We start from the raw sequence: 7,500 nt of genomic DNA, 5'->3' as shown, positions 1-7,500 counted from the left end.
AATTTTCAAAGTCCGAATGAGTCGCGCATCACTCGTTGGATCGAAAAATTTTCAAAGTCCGAAAGAGTCGCGCATCACTCGTTGGATCGAAAAATTTTCAAAGTCCGAAAGAGTCGCGCATCACTCGTTGGATCGAAAAATTTTCAAAGTCCGAAAGAGTCGCGCATCACTCGTTGGATCGAAAAATTTTCAAAGTCCGAAAGAGTCGCGCATCACTCGTTGGATCGAAAAATTTTCAAAGTCCGAAAGAGTCGCGCATCACTCGTTGGAACGAAAAATTTTCAAAGTCCGAAAGAGTCGCGCATCACTCGTTGGATCGAGAAATTTTCAAAGTCCGAAAGAGTCGCGCATCACTCGTTGGATCGAAAAATTGAAAAAGTCCGAAAGAGTCGCGCATCACTCGTTGGATCGAAAAATTTTCAAAGTCCGAAAGAGTCGCGCATCACTCGTTGGATCGAAAAATTTTCAAAGTCCGAAAGAGTCGCGCATCACTCGTTGGATCGAAAAATTTTCAAAGTCCGAAAGAGTCGCGCATCACTCGTTGGAACGAAATATTTTCAAAGTCCGAAAGAGTCGCGCATCACTCGTTGGATCGAAAAATTGAAAAAGTCCGAAAGAGTCGCGCATCACTCGTTGGAACGAAAAATTTTCAAAGTCCGAAAGAGTCGCGCATCACTCGTTGGATCGAAAAATTTTCAAAGTCCGAAAGAGTCGCGCATCACTCGTTGGATCGAAAAATTTTCAAAGTCCGAAAGAGTCGCGCATCACTCGTTGGATCGAAAAATTTTCAAAGTCCGAAAGAGTCGCGCATCACTCGTTGGATCGAAAAATTTTCAAAGTCCGAAAGAGTCGCGCATCACTCGTTGGATCGAAAAATTTTCAAAGTCCGAAAGAGTCGCGCATCACTCGTTGGATCGAAAAATTTTCAAAGTCCGAAAGAGTCGCGCATCACTCGTTGGATCGAAAAATTTTCAAAGTCCGAAAGAGTCGCGCATCACTCGTTGGATCGAAAAATTTTCAAAGTCCGAAAGAGTCGCGCATCACTCGTTGGATCGAAAAATTTTCAAAGTCCGAAAGAGTCGCGCATCACTCGTTGGATCGAAAAATTTTCAAAGTCCGAAAGAGTCGCGCATCACTCGTTGGAACGAAAAATTTTCAAAGTCCGAAAGAGTCGCGCATCACTCGTTGGATCGAAAAATTTTCAAAGTCCGAAAGAGTCGCGCATCACTCGTTGGATCGAAAAATTTTCAAAGTCCGAAAGAGTCGCGCATCACTCGTTGGATCGAAAAATTGAAAAAGTCCGAAAGAGTCGCGCATCACTCGTTGGATCGAAAAATTTTCAAAGTCCGAAAGAGTCGCGCGTCACTCGTTGGATCGAAAAATTTTCAAAGTCCGAAAGAGTCGCGCATCACTCGTTGGATCGAAAAATTTTCAAAGTCCGAAAGAGTCGCGCATCACTCGTTGGATCGAAAAATTTTCAAAGTCCGAAAGAGTCGCGCATCACTCGTTGGATCGAAAAATTTTCAAAGTCCGAAAGAGTCGCGCATCACTCGTTGGAACGAAAAATTTTCAAAGTCCGAAAGAGTCGCGCATCACTCGTTGGAACGAAAAATTTTCAAAGTCCGAATCCGAAAGAGTCGCGCATCACTCGTTGGATCGAAAATTTTCAAAGTCCGAAAGAGTCGCGCATCACTCGTTGGATCGAAAAATTTTCAAAGTCCGAAAGAGTCGCGCATCACTCGTTGGAACGAAAAATTTTCAAAGTCCGAAAGAGTCGCGCATCACTCGTTGGAACGAAAAATTTTCAAAGTCCGAAAGAGTCGCGCATCACTCGTTGGATCGAAAAATTTCAAAGTCCGAAAGAGTCGCGCATCACTCGTTGGAACGAAAAATTTTCAAAGTCCGAAAGAGTCGCGCATCACTCGTTGGATCGAAAAATTTTCAAAGTCCGAAAGAGTCGCGCATCACTCGTTGGATCGAAAAATTTTCAAAGTCCGAAAGAGTCGCGCATCACTCGTTGGATCGAAAAATTTTCAAAGTCCGAAAGAGTCGCGCATCACTCGTTGGATCGAAAAATTTTCAAAGTCCGAAAGAGTCGCGCATCACTCGTTGGATCGAAAAATTTTCAAAGTCCGAAAGAGTCGCGCATCACTCGTTGGATCGAAAAATTTTCAAAGTCCGAAAGAGTCGCGCATCACTCGTTGGAACGAAAAATTTTCAAAGTCCGAAAGAGTCGCGCATCACTCGTTGGATCGAAAAAATTTTCAAAGTCCGAAAGAGTCGCGCATCACTCGTTGGAACGAAAAATTTTCAAAGTCCGAAAGAGTCGCGCATCACTCGTTGGATCGAAAAATTTTCAAAGTCCGAAAGAGTCGCGCATCACTCGTTGGATCGAAAAATTTTCAAAGTCCGAAAGAGTCGCGCATCACTCGTTGGATCGAAAAATTTTCAAAGTCCGAAAGAGTCGCGCATCACTCGTTGGATCGAAAAATTTTCAAAGTCCGAAAGAGTCGCGCATCACTCGTATGGATCGAAAAATTGAAAAAGTCCGAAAGAGTCGCGCATCACTCGTTGGATCGAAAAATTTTCAAAGTCCGAAAGAGTCGCGCATCACTCGTTGGATCGAAAAATTTTCAAAGTCCGAAAGAGTCGCGCATCACTCGGTGGAACGAAAAATTTTCAAAGGTCCGAAAGAGTCGCGCATCACTCGTTGGATCGAAAAATTTTCAAAGTCCGAAAGAGTCGCGCATCACTCGTTGGAACGAAAAATTTTCAAAGTCCGAAAGAGTCGCGCATCACTCGTTGGGATCGAAAAATTTTCAAAGTCCGAAAGAGTCGCGCATCACTCGTTGGATCGAAAAATTTTCAAAGTCCGAAAGAGTCGCGCATCACTCGTTGGATCGAAAAATTTTCAAAGTCCGAAAGAGTCGCGCATCACTCGTTGGATCGAAAAATTTTCAAAGTCCGAAAGAGTCGCGCATCACTCGTTGGAACGAAAAATTTTCAAAGTCCGAAAGAGTCGCGCATCACTCGTTGGATCGAAAAATTTTCAAAGTCCGAAAGAGTCGCGCATCACTCGTTGGAACGAAAAATTTTCAAAGTCCGAAAGAGTCGCGCATCACTCGTTGGATCGAAAAATTTTCAAAGTCCGAAAGAGTCGCGCATCACTCGTTGGATCGAAAAATTTTCAAAGTCCGAAAGAGTCGCGCATCACTCGTTGGATCGAAAAATTTTCAAAGTCCGAAAGAGTCGCGCATCACTCGTTGGATCGAAAAATTTTCAAAGTCCGAAAGAGTCGCGCATCACTCGTTGGATCGAAAAATTTTCAAAGTCCGAAAGAGTCGCGCATCACTCGTTGGATCGAAAAATTTTCAAAGTCCGAAAGAGTCGCGCATCACTCGTTGGATCGAAAAATTTTCAAAGTCCGAAAGAGTCGCGCATCACTCGTTGGATCGAAAAATTTTCAAAGTCCGAAAGAGTCGCGCATCACTCGTTGGATCGAAAAATTTTCAAAGTCCGAAAGAGTCGCGCATCACTCGTTGGATCGAAAAATTTTCAAAGTCCGAAAGAGTCGCGCATCACTCGTTGGATCGAAAAATTTTCAAAGTCCCAACGATTCTCGCATGGAACTAAGTTCCAACGTACTGCCAAATTTTTCAGGTCGCGTTGCTGTTTTGCCCCATAAGGAACACGTGTTATGACCGGCCGGCTCCGACGTCCGAGCGGCACCGTTGATTACTTCATGCACCGAGCGGTCTCGACCGGTCGGTCGGCACCTAGTCCTCGGGTTTCGGAACTTTCGACTTGTTTCGGCCCGTATCTCGACATCCCTTTGCGGGTTTGTTGTCGGGGCTATGGTTTCGTCCTCACCGTGTCACGAACACGCAGACAAAAATTTTTTTCGAATTTTGAAAATTTTTCGTCTGAGCGGAGATTCGCACCACAGGCGTTCGTTTCGTTCCGGTAAGAACCACTCTCACGAGTTCAAAGTTTTTCCGAGCGCTCACGTTTCGCAGGGGCGAGTTCTTCGCTCCGTCTAGAAAATATGATTCAATTTGAATCGTCGACACTACATAACCGCGGGTCGGTGTCTAAGACCGAATGGCCCTTTATGCGGTGACCAGAAAGTCTTCTCTCGCAAGTCGAGGGAAGCAGTCGAACAGAGGCATCAACTCGCCACATTCCGTGCGTATCACAGTCTGTTCGCAGACGGTACACATTGATTTCCAATCGTACTCCCGACGCTTGCAATCTAGCCGAAGGATACGAGAAGGATAATTCGAACGATTTGCACCGGGGAGTCGACAAAAATTGTCTTCACCCGAGGAAACACAAAGTCGAACAGAGCGCTCTGAGCGCTAGTACGCGTACACAAGTTGTGCGGTACCAGATATACATATTATATTAAAACGTGTGGCCGACCGGGCAAAGACTCGGCGGCATGGGGCAACACACGAAAAGAGCTACCAATAACACAAAGCTCCCTGGTTGATCCTGCCAGTAGTCATATGCTTGTCTCAAAGATTAAGCCATGCATGTCTCAGTGCAAGCCATATTAAGGTGAAACCGCGAATGGCTCATTAAATCAGTTATGGTTTCTTAGATCGTACCCACATTTACTTGGATAACTGTGGTAATTCTAGAGCTAATACATGCAAACAGAGTTCCGACCAGAGATGGGAGGAATGCTTTTATTAGATCAAAACCAATCGGTGGCGGGTTCGTCCCGTCCGCCGTTTACTTTGGTGACTCTGAATAACTTTGGGCTGATCGCACGGTCTTGGTACCGGCGACGCATCTTTCAAATGTCTGCCTTATCAACTGTCGATGGTAGGTTCTGCGCCTACCATGGTTGTAACGGGTAACGGGGAATCAGGGTTCGATTCCGGAGAGGGAGCCTGAGAAACGGCTACCACATCCAAGGAAGGCAGCAGGCGCGCAAATTACCCACTCCCGGCACGGGGAGGTAGTGACGAAAAATAACGATACGGGACTCATCCGAGGCCCCGTAATCGGAATGAGTACACTTTAAATCCTTTAACGAGGATCAATTGGAGGGCAAGTCTGGTGCCAGCAGCCGCGGTAATTCCAGCTCCAATAGCGTATATTAAAGTTGTTGCGGTTAAAAAGCTCGTAGTTGAATCTGTGTCCCACGCTGTCGGTTCACCGCTCGCGGTGTTTAACTGGCATGATTGTGGGACGTCCTACCGGTGGGCTTAGCCTTTCGGGGCGGCCCAACTAATATCCCATCGCGGTGCTCTTCATTGAGTGTCGAGGTGGGCCGGTACGTTTACTTTGAACAAATTAGAGTGCTTAAAGCAGGCTATTTTCGCCTGAATACTGTGTGCATGGAATAATGGAATAGGACCTCGGTTCTATTTTGTTGGTTTTCGGAACCCCGAGGTAATGATTAATAGGAACAGATGGGGGCATTCGTATTGCGACGTTAGAGGTGAAATTCTTGGATCGTCGCAAGACGGACAGAAGCGAAAGCATTTGCCAAAAATGTTTTCTTTAATCAAGAACGAAAGTTAGAGGTTCGAAGGCGATCAGATACCGCCCTAGTTCTAACCATAAACGATGCCAGCTAGCGATCCGCCGAAGTTCCTCCGATGACTCGGCGGGCAGCTTCCGGGAAACCAAAGCTTTTGGGTTCCGGGGGAAGTATGGTTGCAAAGCTGAAACTTAAAGGAATTGACGGAAGGGCACCACCAGGAGTGGAGCCTGCGGCTTAATTTGACTCAACACGGGAAACCTCACCAGGCCCGGACACCGGAAGGATTGACAGATTGAGAGCTCTTTCTTGATTCGGTGGGTGGTGGTGCATGGCCGTTCTTAGTTGGTGGAGCGATTTGTCTGGTTAATTCCGATAACGAACGAGACTCTAGCCTGCTAAATAGGCGTACTTTCCGGTATCTCGAAGGCCCCCGGCTTCGGTCGGGAGGTTTTTACTACCGGCGTACAAATAAATCTTCTTAGAGGGACAGGCGGCTTCTAGCCGCACGAGATTGAGCAATAACAGGTCTGTGATGCCCTTAGATGTTCTGGGCCGCACGCGCGCTACACTGAAGGAATCAGCGTGTCTTCCCTGGCCGAAAGGCCCGGGTAACCCGCTGAACCTCCTTCGTGCTAGGGATTGGGGCTTGCAATTATTCCCCATGAACGAGGAATTCCCAGTAAGCGCGAGTCATAAGCTCGCGTTGATTACGTCCCTGCCCTTTGTACACACCGCCCGTCGCTACTACCGATTGAATGATTTAGTGAGGTCTTCGGACTGGTACGCGGCAATGCCTCGGCATTGCCGATGTTGCCGGGAAGATGACCAAACTTGATCATTTAGAGGAAGTAAAAGTCGTAACAAGGTTTCCGTAGGTGAACCTGCGGAAGGATCATTAACGTTTCGTTACTGCGAAAAAAAAAGCAGCGAATCGATGATTATTTTGGTAGATTCCACCGTGAATCTCACGCAATTATAATCCAGTCAAAAGACACACATGGCACAAGAGGTGGCGTACATTGTACGCGTGTCACGAATATCGAACTACGTAACGGCCGAAACGGCTCGTGTCGCACTCACACACGTCGACGACGAACGATCTTGCTATGTCCGTTGGAAGAGAGAGAAAATAATATAAAAAGGACATTACAACTAGTGTATCACGGTAAAATATATCGTGTGCAGCAGCCAAAAACAAACTAAGGCATAAATGGCTATGGGTAAAAAAAACACTAGAAAAATAAAAGGACATTGCTACTACGCCAACCTACGGGGGCGCAAGAACGAAAACTCTCTTTCCATTCTGGACGATAGCGATGCGGATCGTGATGCCATTCGTCGATCAGATTTGTGTGAGGTAGCGACATTGTGCGCGTTGCTGAGGCGACCAAGTGCCCGCTTCTGTTGAACGGGACGCTTGGTGTGCGTTTGAATCAACCGTTCGGTCGATCCCCCCGCTTTGTACGAGGCGTGGCGCGCGATTGATCGAACGGTTTTTTTTATGCTTTTTTTTCAAATTGTTTCTTTTCAAAGATACACATGAAGAAAAGTTACCATACTTTCACGGGGTAACCTGCTCCGGCTGGAGTTTAGCTCCACCGGGGTGACGTCGCGTTCTCCGCGGCGGAAGGTTGGCGACGAACTTTCGCCCCGTGAAATGCAATTGAGATCTTATTCCTTTTGCGTAACATTACCAAAATCCACGTGCCGTGGTTCCCCCCAGACACAAAAAATATGGCTCGATCGAATTATACGCGGCTTCCTCCTCGCACGTAAAGTGTTGTAGAGTACAAGCCGCGCTCGAGCCTTTCGGAGGGGTTCCGCGCGTCACGCGCTTGATATTGGAATCACATTCGAACTGATCGTACAAAGAAACGCTTGAAGCGAGGTGCACGAATGATCGCAAGATTCTTCGCGTCACGACGAGCCGGCGTAACAACCGAACAATTGTCAAAGTGTCTCCTCTGCCCTCCGTTTTGACTCGAGGTGCGGCCGGAGACACG

The 7,500-nt window shown here is 46.8% G+C and overlaps 1 non-coding gene across 1 annotated transcript; it reads left to right on the top strand.

Moving 5' to 3' along the window:
• The first annotated feature begins 4,481 nt into the window (after positions 1-4,481).
• LOC125500113 lies at positions 4,482-6,395 on the top strand. Its single transcript, XR_007277309.1, has one exon. It is a non-coding gene; the product is annotated as a small subunit ribosomal RNA (ribosomal RNA).
• The last annotated feature ends 1,105 nt before the right edge of the window (positions 6,396-7,500 follow it).

The sequence above is a fragment of the Athalia rosae genome, chromosome 2, assembly GCF_917208135.1.
Source record: "Athalia rosae chromosome 2, iyAthRosa1.1, whole genome shotgun sequence".
Classification (NCBI taxonomy): Eukaryota; Metazoa; Arthropoda; class Insecta; order Hymenoptera; family Athaliidae; genus Athalia; species Athalia rosae.
This window is presented reverse-complemented; position numbering and strand designations above follow the sequence as displayed.